General features: G+C 44.9%; 1 protein-coding gene across 2 annotated transcripts in view; it reads left to right on the forward strand.

Annotated features, from left to right (window-relative positions):
* LOC144685694 (neutrophil cytosol factor 2-like) overlaps positions 1-14,444 on the forward strand; it is a 144,413-nt gene that overhangs the window by 82,569 nt on the left and 47,400 nt on the right. The window lies entirely within an intron of this gene.

Raw genomic sequence — 14,444 nt, forward strand, 5'->3', positions numbered from 1 at the left:
ATTGAATTCAGTGTCTCTTTGGAATAAAGTTTGCACTGATTTCAGTAGAGCTTCACATTAGAGGCATGTAAAGCAATCACAGCTTATTTACAAACTTAAAAACTAACTACTGGAAGGAGATTTTAGAAAGCCCGTTACTGAGTGATGATGATTCTTGATCGATAGTAAAGCAGAAAATTTATGGTACAGAAAGAGAACATTCGGCACATCGTGCTGGCTGACAAAAAGCCACCCAACCTACTCCCACTTTCTAGCTCTTGGTCTGTAGCTTTGTAGATTATAGCATGTCTAGGTATTTTGAAATGCAATGAGGGTTTCTACCTCTACCACCCTCACAGGTAATGAATTCCAGACCCTCAACTTTCTGTGTGAAAAAAATTCTCAAACTTCAACCAATTACATTAAATCTCCCCCCTCCACCTTTCTCTTGATTTAAAACTTATCACGTTTCTAACTTTTCTCAGTTCTGATGAAAGGTTATCGACTCGAAATGTTAACTCTGTTTCTCTCTCCACAAATGCTGCATGACCTGCTGAGTATTTTCTGTTTTTATCACATCTTGTTTTCATCTTTGGCCCATGAAGTCATGCATCAGCTATATAAAGCCCCTGATTAGACCACATCTGGAGTCCTGGAAGGATATATTGGCCTTAGAGGGAATACAGTGTAGATTCACCAGAATGATATCTGGACTCCCAAGGGTTTAATTACGAGGAGAGATTACACAAACTATGGTAGTCTCCCATGGAGTTTAAGAGGTTAACATTTGATCAAAGTTTTCAAGAGGGAAACTGATAGTTTCTCTCTATCTATCCTATTTTCACTGCTGGGGAGTCTAGGACTGGGGAGCATAGTCTAAAAATTAGATTACACCTTTTCAAGAATGAAATTAGGAAATACTTGTACACACAAAATGAAAGAAGTCTGGAGCTCTCTTCTATGAATGGCAACAGATGCGATATAAATTGCTAATTTTAAATCTGAGATTGAAAGAATTTTTGTTAGCCAAAGGTCCTAAGGGCCATAGGTCAAAGATAGATATATGGAGTTATATCACAGATCAACCATGATCACACGGAATGGTGGAACAGGCTCGAGGGGCTAAACGGTTTCCTGTACTCGTTGTATTTGATATACATTGATGACTTAGATTTTGAGGATACAGCGCACAGTGTTGAAATTTGCAGCTGACATGAAACTTGGAAGTATAGTAGATCGTGAGGAAGATAATGATAGACTTCTCAGAGGACATACAGGCTGGTGGAATGAGCATATGGGATGTGAAATTCAATGCAAAAGATTGTGAGGTATGTATCCAAATCTTTGAAGGTGGCAGGACAGGTTAACAAAGCAGTTAATAAAGCATGTGGGTTCCTGGGCTTGATAAACAGAAGTGATAGAGCAAGGAAGTTATGCAGAACCTTTAAAGAACACTGGTTGGCTCCAGCTGGAATATTGTGTCCAATTCTGGGCACACTTTAGGAAGGATGTGAAGGCTTTGGAAAGGGTGCAGAAGAGATTTAGTGGAATGACATGTATCAATATGTATACATGTAAATACAAGAATGAGGGATTACGGTTATGGGGATCAACTGGCGAAGCTGGGGTTGTTTTCCTTAGAGCAATGAAGGCTAAGAGGAGATTTGATCTCTATCTATTTAAAATCATGAAGATTTTAGATCGAGTAAATAAAGAGCAATTTTTTCCAGTGGCTTAAGGGTCAATAGCGATAGGGTACAGATTTATGGTGATCAGCAAAAGAACCAGTGAGGTGACATGAGGAAAAACATTTTTATGCGACAAGTGATTAGGATTTGGAATGGACTAACTGGTAGGTTGGTAGATATGGATTCAATACTAGTTTCCAAAGGAAATTGGATAAATACTTGAAGGAGAAAAAAATTGGGATGTTGAGCTGACTGGTTTGTACTTTGATAGAATGTGAGAAAGAAAGACTTATTATATAGTACTTTTCACAACCTCCGAATGTCTTAAAGTGCTTCACAGCCAATGAAGTACTTTTTGAATTGTAGCCACTCTTGTCATGTAGGAAACACAGTTTAATGTAAGGTAAGAGCTGGTGCAGACTAGATGTATCGAATAGCTTTCTTTCTATGATCCCTGATCTGTGAAACATCTTACAGCTTCAAAACTAAGCTAGTGTATCTCTTACTGGGCACAAACCTGACACCATTTTGCTGTGGACTAAAAAGCAGACAATCCCCTTCAGACGCTGGCAGGGGGCCACCTTCCTTCCCCATCCCAACCTGTCAGAAAAATGCAATTGTTACAGATAGGAGGGCGTTTAACTTGGACAGCCCTGATTTCTCCTTTCGCCACCCATCCATAAACAGAAAGGTGTTTCTGATTTTTGATTTCCCCCTTTATAAGTGGAGGAGGATTTCTTAACCCCTTGGCTTTGGTGTGATCCAATTTATTATTAATAACCCCACAGTCAACTCGAGATAGGATAAGCTTAGAGGGTTAGCTTATTTTACAAAAACTCAAAATACAGGAAACATCCCTCCCTTTTTGCATTCATACAAAAATAGAAAATAGGAGCAGGACTAGGCCATTTGGCCCTTCGAGCCTGCTCCGCCATTCATTATGATCATGGCTGATCATCCAACTCAATAGCCTGCTCCCGCTTTCTCCTCATACCCTTTGATCCCTTTTGTCCCAAGAGCTATATCTAACTCCTTCTTGAAAACATACAGTGTTTTGGCCTCAGCTACTTTCTATGGTAGCGAATTCCACAGGCTCACCACTCACTCAGTGAAGAAATTACTCCTCATCTCAGTCCTAAATGGTCTACCCCGTATCCTCAGACTGTGACCCCTGGTTCTGGACTCCCCCGTCATCGGGAACATCCTTCCTGCATCTACCCTGTCTAGTCCTGTTAGAATTTCATAGGCTTCTATGAGATCCCCCCTCATTTTTCTGAACTCCAGCGAATATAATCCTAACCGACTCAATCTCTCCTCATATGTCAGTCCCGCCATCCCAGGAATCAGTCGGGTAAACCTTCACTGCACTCTCCCTATAGCAAGAATATCCTTCATCAGGTAAGGAGACCAAAACTGCACACAATATTCCAGGTGTGGTCTCGCCAAGGCCCTGTATGATTGCAGCAAGACATCCCTGTTCCTGTACTCGAATCTTCTCGCTATGAAGGCCAACATACCATTTGCCTTCTTTACCGCCTGCTGCATCTGCATGCTTACCTTCAGCAACTGGTGTACAAGGACACCCAGGTCTCGTTGCATATTCCCCCCTCTCAATTTATAGCCATTCAGATGGCCTGCCTTCCTGTTTTTGCTACCAAAGTAGATAACTTCACATTTATCCACATTATACTGCATCTGCCATGCATTTGCCCACTCACTCAGCTTGTCCAAATCACACTGAAGCATCTCTGCATCCTCCTCACAGCTCACCCTCCCACCCAGCTTTGTGTCATCTGCAAATTTGGAGATATTACATTTAGTTCCCTCATCTAAATCATTAATATATATTGTGAATAACTGGGGTCCCAGCACCAATCCCTGCAGTACCCCACTAGTCACTGCCTGCCATTCGGAAAAAAACCCGTTTATTCCTACTCTTTGTTTCCTGTCTGCCAACCAATTTTCTATCCATCTCAATACACTACCCCCAATCCCATGCGCTTTAATTTTACACGCTAATCTGTTATGTGGGACTTTGTCGAAAGCCTTCTGAAAGTCCAAATAAACCACATCCACTGGCTCCCCCTCATCAATTCTACTAGTTACATTCTCGAAAAATTCCAGTAGGTTTGTCAAGCATGATTTCCCTTTCATAAATCCATGCTGACTCTGTCTGATTCTGCCACTGTTTTCCAAGTGCTCAGCTATTAAATCTTTTATAATGGACTCCAGAATTTTCCCTGCTACTGACGTCAGGCTGACTGGTCTATAATTCCCTGTTTTCTCTCTGTCTCCCCTTTTAAATCGTGGGGTTACATTAGCTACCCTCCAATCTGTAGGAACTGTTGCAGAGTCTATAGAATCTCTGAAGATGACCACCAATGCATCCACTATTTCTAGGGCCGCTTCCTTAAGTACTCTGGGATGTAGATTACCAGGCCCTGGGGATTTATCGGCCTTCAATGCCATTCACACAATAAAAGAGGGATAAAGAAAAGAAAGAGGTACAGGGTAAAGACCACAGCGAAAATAAGAGTTATTGTTTCACGTGAGTCCAGAGACCAAAATCAAAAGTCCAATGGTGTATTCCTTCACAGAGGTCAGCAGGCTGAAACTGATGTTGGATAATCCCCTTGTAGTCGATGGTACAGAGGTTCAGAAGCTCCAATTGAAAGAATGTAGATGGGGCCAGGCATTCAAACCTGGACAGATCCCTTTTTCTGTCCTGCTGCTTGTCTGATGGAAGATGGCAGACTGAGCTTTGCAGCTCCACAAGGCAATATTTCAGGCTGCACCAGCCTGTGAGGGGCAGGGAGGGGGGATGCGGGCAAGGGATGGGGGTGGTTTATGTGACTCCCACCTCTCCAATTTAGCTTTGATAAAGGAAGCGTATTCCTTCGTCTGGATTCTTGAGATTGTTAATGTTCCAAACATTTAGAATTTCAAAAGAGGTTTCAGGGCCTTTGTCCTTGCAGACTGGTAGTCTGCATTGGCCAGGCCTGGCTTAAGAAATGAAAATGGACTTTGTATAATTCCTTGGAAGTTGATCTTCTGCAGCTCACTGGGTCTTTAGCATCTCTTCAGAGATAACGAGATGGCGGCTTCTCTGAATGCCAGAAAGTTCCTATTGTTTGAGTGATAGCCAGCCATGGCTTCAGTCATTTTTAAAGTCTTTGTCCAGTGTTTAAAATTTTGGGGTCTCAAGAAAGAAGAATAGTAAGTAAAGAAGTGTATATGTATTCTCTCATTCACACTGGCACATCAGACACAGCTCGCAGGGGCAAACATAGTTCCCTGCTGCAATTTCATTTTTTGAGCTGAAACCCAGAATAACGCATCAGCAAGGACATTGTTCGGCCCTTGTATTTGGAAGGTTTAGGTGGCTTGGGAGGATTTGAAATTCATCTGCACGAGGAAGTCTATTCAGGGTTAAAGTTCTGAATTTTCTTCTTTTAGGGATCAGGAATGAGCAAAGCCCTTGGTTTCAGAACTCTGCCTCTCCAACTCCTGATTAAGTGTCCTCAAAAGGGTCTGGGGGTGGTTTCAGGTGGTTAGCACTCGAAGGGCGAGTGATGGTTCAGCTGCTCTGGGCTATTTGCAGGGGAATGTTGGGTATCTCACTCTGAGAGTGCCAGGTCTTTTGGTCATAGGGCCGAGCTGCTCTTGTATAGCTTAGCTCCTCCCTGTCCACTTTGGTAACCTGTGGGTTCAGACCCAGGGACTGTGGTTAGGCTGATCGTCAGGAGATGTTTTAAAGGGGCTTTGGCCTCTTTTGGGGATTCCAGTTTAGTGTCCAGCTCGGGTGCTAGCACAACTGGAGAGTTCCAGCTTCTGTTGCCAGATGTTTTGGGTTGGCATGGCAACAGGCGGGCAACGGGCTCCTGAAATTGGGACAGCCTTTCTGACTCAGATGATAGGAAGATGGCTTTCTGGAAGATGCCTCTCCCGCATCTATAATCAGGTAGGGCTACAGTGCTGTAGCCTGAGGTGTTGTTACGGATCATTTTAAATGCAGTGGGCAGGCCTGTCAAGTTGCCTTGTGACTCTGCATTAAGGTGGGTGGGTATGGGATCCAGTCTGGTTGGGGGTCACTCTGCTGGTCATTTTGGGGGGGGTAGACCATGTGTCTTGAGGGAAACTACTGCCCTCTGTTGGGTGGCCAGCTCTTGCTGTACCTCATGGTGGCTTTTCAACTAAGTGAGGCATCACCCTTATTCCTCCTGGGCCAATTTGGGAACTTTTCTGGTTCACATTTAAATCTGCTGTAAAGGTACCAGTCAGGCCAATCAATGGCTTCCTAGTTGGGGCCTTTGGATTTGGAGGGGGGCTCTCCTAACTTGTTCCATATCCCCTGGAACATTTCTGCCCTCAAGTGGAGGTGCAGCTCCAGCTGATCTCCTTTGTTGCTTTTTGACTGGGAGGGCATCTCACTCCATCTTTTCGTTGGTTTGGGGACTCCCTTTTTCCCTAGCTAATGTCAGAAAGAAAGTTTTTACTAGCCATACTTCAGATAATTCCTTAAACTTTCCTTTTCCTGGTTTAAAATCTTGCCTTCCTTAAGGCTCTTTGACTATGCGGGGCATCTCCCTCACTATCTCTTTCCCTGCTCTGGTCCCAATTTAATTCGGGGATGTCCTGTGAGTCTATTTTAAATTCTATTGTCCCTTCCAGGACCTCTTTTAACTTTACTGGCCTGACTTCGGCTTTGCTACATTCATGCAGCCCTCACTATCTCACTCTTTTGGATCTCTGGACGTTCCCCATATTTCTGTTTGCCTGCAGTTTTCTGTTGGTTGACTTTGGCCTCTTCTTTTGCTGACTAACATCTGGCCAGCCAAATCGTTTTCCAGGCGGAAATCGATTCCTGCTTCTGGTAGTTCAGGGACAGTGCCTACTGTGACAGGGCCTGAAACACGGTCACCCTCTCGGTTGACCCTACGGAGGGTTGCAAACACAGACTCTCCTCCCACTTTGGCTTTCAGGGAGGAATCGGGTGGGGTAGATTTAGGTTTCCCTCCAACATTAAGGGCTGAGTGGCCCCTCTGTCCTAGAGCAGTACAATGGACTTGCTCACATTTTGGGTTAGGTAGGGGGTCACTGTTCCTTAAAGGTCAAAACTCCGGAAGCTCTCGGAGTTTGTCTGTCTGAGACACACATAGCGCCACGTCCTCCAAGGGGTAAGTTTCAGTAGCGAGAGTCTCTGCCTGCTCTGCTGCACTACCCATTGGGACATCCTTCAGGGGACTACTCGTATGGAGTCCTATTAGGCCAATGGGCTTCCCTCACAATCTTCAGCATTCAGGCCTGGAATGGCCTATTTTATTGCAATGGGAACATTCCGGTGTCCGGGGGTTCTCCTTTCAGGCTGCAGGAGGGCTTCTCACACCCTCTTTTGTGTTTTCTTTCCTGATTTCCAATTTTTAGAGCTGGAATTCTTCTCTCTCCCTTTCCCTCTCCTATCCCCTCACTCGCTCGCGCTCTCTCTCTCTCCCTCTCTTTCCCTTTCTCTTTCCTTTTTCCTTCTCCTGAGCCTCTCGTGTTCTCTCTCCTGAAATTCTATCTGTGATTTGAACTTTTCCAGCTCGAAATTGGTTAGGGGAGGGGATTCAGAGTCATGGTTGAACTTTACATCTAACTGCTCTATCAGTAATTTGAGATCCAAATGTTCTACCAACAACTGGATCAGTTCACTTCTCTTCACTTTACTCGGCAATTTTAACTGTACCTCCCAAGCTACAGCTTTCAATTGTTCTGTGCCAAGGACTGCCAAAGTTTCACCGTTGAAATTTCCTTGCTGGACAAACATCTGGGCATCAAAAGTTGCCATTTTCATAGTGTTAGGGAAAAGGAATTTGCTGTGGTAAGTTACTTGTGTTTTAAAATTAGTTTCAGCCATTGGTTTTCCCCTTTTGGCTTCTAATTGACTCTTTTGTATCAGATTTGGCTTGTCTCTTAACTTGGACTTTGGACAAATTCAAATTGGCTTTTCTGGACTTGAGCTCCCAGTTTCTGTTACGGACATGCAGGGTTTAACTTAGCCTGTTTTCTCCTCTCACGCCCATCCATAAACAGAAAGGTATTTTTGATTTCCCCCTTTATAAGCGGCGGTGTATCTTCCCAGCCCCTCAGTTTTAGTGTGATCCAATTTCTATTAATAACCCCACAGCAAACTTGAGATAGGATAAACTCAGAAGGTCAGTTTATTTTACACACACTCAAAAATGCGGAAAGAGGGTTTACAATATCCTCCCCCACTTTGTGTATTCATACAGAGGGATAAAGAAAAGAAAGAGGTACAGGGCAAAGACCACAGTGAAAAGCAGAAGTATTGTTCCACGTGAGTCCAGAGTCCAGAATCAAAAGTACAATGGTGTATTCCTTCACAGAGGTTGGCAGGCTGTAAACTGATGCTGGATAATTCACTTTTCCGGTAGAGATGACTTCTACGATGAGATGGGCACCCAGAGACGAATTAGTCTTGTCTGGTACAGAAGTTCAAAAGTTGCAGTAGAAACAGTGTCAATGGGGCCAGGCATTCAAACCTGGACAGCCCTTTTTCTGCCCTGCTGCTTGGTTGATGGAAGATGGCAGACTGAGCTTTGCAGCTCCACAAGGCAACATTGCAGGTTCCACTGGCCTGGGGAGAGTCATGTGACTCCCACTGCTCCAATTTGGCTTTGACAATGAATGTATATTTCTTAGTCTGGAATGTTGAGATTGTTAGTGTTTCAGCCGTTTGGAATTTCAAAACAGGTTTCAGGATCCTTTATCCTATCACACTGATAGTCTATGTTGGCCAGGCCTGGTTTAAGAAATATAAATGGCCTTTGTATAATTCCTTTGGAAGTTTGTCTTCTGCATCTCGCTGGGCCGTTAGCATCCCTTCAGTGACAATGAGGTGGCAGCGTCTCTGAATGCCAGAGTTTGAGTTTGAGTCATAGCCAGGCATGGCTTCAGTCATCTTAAAGTCTTTGTCCAGTGTTTAAAATTTTATATATATCATCATGGTTAATTATATATATTATAAAAATATAGCGTGAGGAAATATAGCCTCCTGACACAATCCAAATCTTTAGGAGTTTGCAAGAGATAAAATCCCATTGTAAAAAGCTACATTGTCCTCAGCAGTGTTAAATGTAGAGCGCTCCTTCAGCAGTGCCAGATAATCCTTGCTATTTAATCTGAAGTCTCTGCCTTTTTAGCACCTGAGATTTTATTAGCCCCGCGCTCCCCAGCGTCAAATTTGGGGGATACCCCAAAGATGAGCTGGGAATCCCTCTGGGAAGTTCCCAGGTAGGGGTTTGCATGGCTATTGCCCAGAAGTGCACACTTCCTCTGGACAATTGTGCTGCACTGGGAACCATCCCCCACACCCCACTTGGACCTCCAACCAAATCCCCCCACCTCCCCCGGATCCCTGACAGAGCTCTCCCCCCCAATACCCCCAACCCCCCAAACACTCCACCCTCTAAATCCTATCCAGTTACCTTAGACACTTACCTTCCCCCGGCCTGTCAGTTTCCCTGGCCTTTTAAACTTACCTGCTTTATGGCAGCAAGTGCTGTAAAAAAGGGGGTGTGGCCTCCTTGAATATGTTGGATCAACACTTCGCTGGGGCCTGCAAGGAGTTTTTCGATGCAGGCCCCAGGCAGCTCCAGCGAACGGAAGTGGCCGCGCAATTTTCAAGACCAGGTAAGTAGGTATTTATTTCTTCTAATTTCTGCAGGCCAGCACTTTCTGACGCTAAGATAAAAGCAAAATCCTGCGGATGCTGGAAATCTGAAATGTATTTCTACTTCTCTTTTAGTTCTGATGAAGAGTCATACGGACTCAATACGTTAATTCTATCTTTCTCTCCACAGATGCTGTCAGACCTGCTGAGTTTTTCCAGTAATTTTGGTTTTTGTTTCAGATTTTCAGCATCCACAGTATTTTGCCTTTCCGACACTAGTTGGAGGTTATGGCCCATTGTCTCATTCATGCCGATGAAGCCTATAGCAGTTGCTAGAGATGTCTTGAGTTCAGGATGTCTGTGCAGAAACATCCTGAGATTTAGCTCCTCACATTTACATTAAGTGAACTGTATTGCAAGATCTGCTTGCATATTCCTTGGTAGCTGGGATTGATACATGGAGCTAATGTTGCCTGCATGTCCACAGCAGGCTCACCCTAATAGTGCCCTCCGCATTAGGTTGTAACTGTCCCAACATTACTTGCTGCATTTCTTCACATTGCAGCTTGTTTCAAACTGAACAAAAAAATTAGATTTGGGCCGATTTATTTTCTGGAAAGTATTTCCAAGACTGGCTTATTAAAATGTGGAGAGTCCGTCTGAAGAGAGAGTTTGAGCTGTGGTAAAGAGTGAAATAACAGTGGAGAAACTGATGTCCATTTACCTGAGCACACTAGAGGGATATGTAGATGAAGAGGAAATATGCTTGCCTGGAACATTAACAGCAGCATAGAATTGCTGGGACAAATGGCCTGTTTCCGTGTTGTAAATAATGTGTGATACAAGTTGTGGCTGTTATTTTCCACGTCTATTGGTCTTCAAATAGTGAGAGAGGAATAGAGGATCTGCAGGGAAATTACAGAGATGTGCAAGACCTATAGTTTTTTTTTATTCAGTCATGGGATGTGGGAGTCGCTGGTTGGGCCAGCATTTAATGCCCATCTCTAATTGCCCTTGCAAAGGTGGTGGTGAGCTGCCGCCTTGAACCACTGCAGTCCATGTGCTGTAGGTACATGGCTGTTAGGGAGGGAGTTCCAGGATTTTGATCCAGTGACAGTGAAGGAACGGCGATATATTTCCAAGTCAGGATGGTGAGTGAGTTGGAGTGGAACCCCCAGGTGGTGGTGTTCACATCTATCAGCTGCCCTTGTCCTTCTAGGAGGTAGAGGTCGTAGGTTTGGAAGGTGCTGTCGAAGGAGCCTTGGTGAGTTTCTGCAGTGCATCTTGTAGATGGTACACATTGTTACCACTGTGCATTGGTGGTGGAGGGAGTGAATGTTTGTGGAAGGGGTGCCAATCAAGCAGGCTGCTTTGTCCTCGATGGTGTCAAGCTTCTTGAGTGGTTGGAGCTGCACTCATCCAGGCAAGTGGGGAGTATTCCATCACACTCCTGACTTGTGCCTTGTAGATGGTGGACAGGCTTTGCGGGGTCAGGAGGTGAGTTACTCGCTGCAGGATTCCTAGTCTCTGACCTGCTCTTGTAGCCACAGTATTTATATGGCTAGTCCAGCTCAGTTTCTGGGCAATGGTAACCCCCAGGATGTTGATAGTGGGGGTTTCAGTGATGGTAATGCCATTGAGTGTCAAGGAACGAAGATTAGACTCTCTCTTGTTGGAGATGGTCATCGCCTGGCACTTGTGTGCCATGAATGTTACTTGCCACTTGTCAACCCAAGTCTGGATATTGTCCAGGTCTTGCTGCATTTGGACATGGACTGCTTCAGTATCTGAGGAGATGCGAAAGATGCTGAACATTGTGCAATCATCAGCGAACATCCACACCTCTGACCTTATGATGGAAGGAAGGTCATTGATGAAACAGCTGAAGATGGTTGGGCCTAGGACACTACCCTGAGGAACTCCTGCAGTGATGTCCTGGTGCTGAGATGACTGATCTCCAACAACCACAGCCATCTTCCTTTGTGCTAGGTATGGCTCCAACCACTGGAGAGTTTTTCCCCTGATTTCCATTGACTCCAGTTTTGCTAGGGCTCCTCGATGCCACACTTGGTCAAATGCGGCCTTGATGTTAAGGGCAGTCATTCTCACCTCACCTCTGAAGTTCAGCTCTTTTGCCCATGTTTGAACCAAGTCTGTAATGTGTTCAGGAGCTGAGTGACCCTGGCGGAACCCAAACTGGGCGTTAGTGAGCAGGTTATTGTTAAGCAAGTGCTGCTTGATAGCACTGTTAATGATCCCTTCCATCACTTTACTGATGATCGAATGTAGACTGATGGGGTGGTAATTGGCTGGGCTGGATTTGTGCTGCTTTTTGAGTACAGGACATACCTGGGCAATTTTCCACATAGCTGGGTAGATGTCAGTGTTGTAGCTGTACTGGAATAGCTTGGCTAGGGTTGCGGCAAGTTCTGGAGCACAAAGTCTTCAGTACTGTTGCCGGAATATTGTCAGGGCCCATAGTCTTTGCAGTATCCTTGATATTATATGGAGTGAATCGAATTGGCTGAAGACAGGAATCTGTGATGCTCGGGACTTCCGGAGGGGGTCGAGATGGATCATCCACTCAGCAGCTCTGGCTGAAGGTTGTTACTAATGCTTCAGCCTTATTTTTTGCACTGATGTGCTGGTCTCCCCTATCATTGAGGATGGGGATATTTGTGGAGCCTCCTCCAGTGAGTTGTTTAAGTGTCCATCACCATTCACGGCTGGATGTGGCAGGACTGCAGAGCTTAGATCTGATCCGTTGGTTGTGGGATCGCTTAGCTCCATCTATCACTTGCTGCTTTTGCTGTTTTGCACGCAAGTAGTCCTGTGTTATGGCTTCACCAGATTGACACCTCATTTTTAGGTATGCCTGGTGCTGCTCCTGGCATGCCTTCCTGCACTCTTCACTGAACCAGAGTAGATCCCCTGGCTTGATGATAATGGTAGAGTGGGGGATATGCTGGGCCATGAGGTTACAGATTGCGGTTGAGTACAATTCTGCTGCTGCTGATGTCCCACTGCATCTCATGGATGCTCTTTGAGTTGCTGTTTGAAATGTTTGAAATCTATCCCATTTAGCACGGTGGTAGTGCCACACAACACGTTGGAGGGTATCCTCAATGTGAAGACGGGACTTCGTCACCGCAAGGACTGTGCGGTGATCACTTGTTATGGACAGATTCATCTGCGGCAGGCAGATTGGTGAGGATGAGGTCAAAAGGGTTTTTCCATCTTTGTGGTTTCCTCACCACCTGCCGCAGACCCAGTCTAGCAGCTATGTCTTTTGAGACTTGGCCAGCTCAGTCAGTAGTGGTGCTACCGAGCCACTCTTGGTGATGGGCATGAAGTCCCCTACCCAAAGTACATTCTGTGCCCTTGCCACCCTCAGTGCTTCCTCCAAGTGGTGTTCAACATGGAGGAGCACTGATTCATCAGCTGAAGGAGGGTGGTATGTGGTAATCACCATGTTTGACCTGATACCATGAGACCTCATTGGGTCCAGAGTCGACGTTGAGGACTCCCAGGGCAACTGCCTTCCAACTGTATATCACTGTGCCGCCACCTCTGCTGCGTCTATCCTGCCGGTGGGACAGGACATACCCAGGGATGGTGATGGTGGCGTCTGGGACATAATCTGTAAGGTATGATTCCATGATTATGACTATGTCAGGCTGTTGCTTGACTAGCTTGTGAGACAGCTCTCCCAATATTGGCTCTAGCCCCCCAGATGTTCGTAAGGAGGACTTTGCAGGGTCGACAGGGCTGAGTTTGCAGGTGTGGTTTCCGGTGCCTAGGTCGATGTCGGGTGGTCCGTCCGGTTCCATTCCTTTTAGACTTTTTAGCTGATTGATGCAACTGAGTGATTGATACAACAGAGGGCGTTTAAGAGTCAACCACATTGCTGTGGGTCTGGAGTCACATGTAGGCCAGACCAGGTAACGACGGCAGATTTCCTTCCTTAAAGGAAGAAAGGACATTCGTGAACCAGGTGGGTTTTTACGGCGCACGACATTTCATGCACCCCCAGGTGTTTCATTAGACTTTGAATTCAATAAAAATCTGCAATTAAAGTTTCATCATCTGCAGTGGTGGGATTCGAACCCAGGTCCTCAGAGCATTACCCTGGGTCTCTGGAATACTAGTCCAGTTACAATACCACTACACCATCACCTGCCCTTATCGTGATATTGGAGCACTTTAATTGCCCAAATTTTAATTTAATTACCTTAATATCATTTGGGATAATATTAGAAGAAAGGGTAAGCAGGGGGAAGAATTTCTGCAATATTTTTAGGAGAACTTCCTTGGCCAATATATCCTTGGTTTGACTAGGAAGGAGGCATTGCTGGGTCTGGTGCTGGGGAATGCGGTGGGCCAATTGGACCAAGTGTCTGTGAAGAAACGCTTGGGTAAGAGTGATCATCATATCATAAGATTTATATTTGCAATGAGGAAGAGCAAAGAACCATCTGAAGTAGAACTTCTCATTTGGAAGAGGGTTAACTTCAATGGGATGAGAGGGAATCCAGCCAGAGTTACATGGAACCAATGATTGACAGGAAAAGCTGTAACAGTGCTGTAATGGGTGACAACTATAATTGATGATCTTTAAGGAGGAGATGTTTCAGGTCCAGTCTAGGTACAGTCCAACAAGGGCAAAAGGTCAGGGTACCAAAGCCAGTGACTCCTTGGATGATATAGGAGGCAGAAATGATACGACCAAACAGTAAAAGAGAGTATAAGATTTTTGTCAGGTGAATTCTTCAAGTGAGAAGCAAGCCAAAAACCGTAAGTTGAAAGGGGAAGCAAAGAGGAAAATATTACAGGCAAAGCATGATTATGTGGATTATGATCATGCAATAGGATGGTCATTGTCAGTTTGGATCAAAACTTGGTTTAAGGACAAAAAAAAGCGAGTTGTTCTTTTTCAGACTGGAGGATGGTAGAGTGTGGTGTTTACCCAGGTTTGGTGCTGGGACCACTACTTTTTAAAAAATTTATACAATTGACTTGGATATTGGAAAACGGAGTAAATTTTCCAATGATAACAAATTTGAAGTTGTGGCAGATGGTGAGGATGACACCAATTGACTGCAACA

The sequence above is a fragment of the Cetorhinus maximus genome, chromosome 10, assembly GCF_964194155.1.
Source record: "Cetorhinus maximus chromosome 10, sCetMax3.hap1.1, whole genome shotgun sequence".
NCBI classification, from domain to species: domain Eukaryota; kingdom Metazoa; phylum Chordata; class Chondrichthyes; order Lamniformes; family Cetorhinidae; genus Cetorhinus; species Cetorhinus maximus.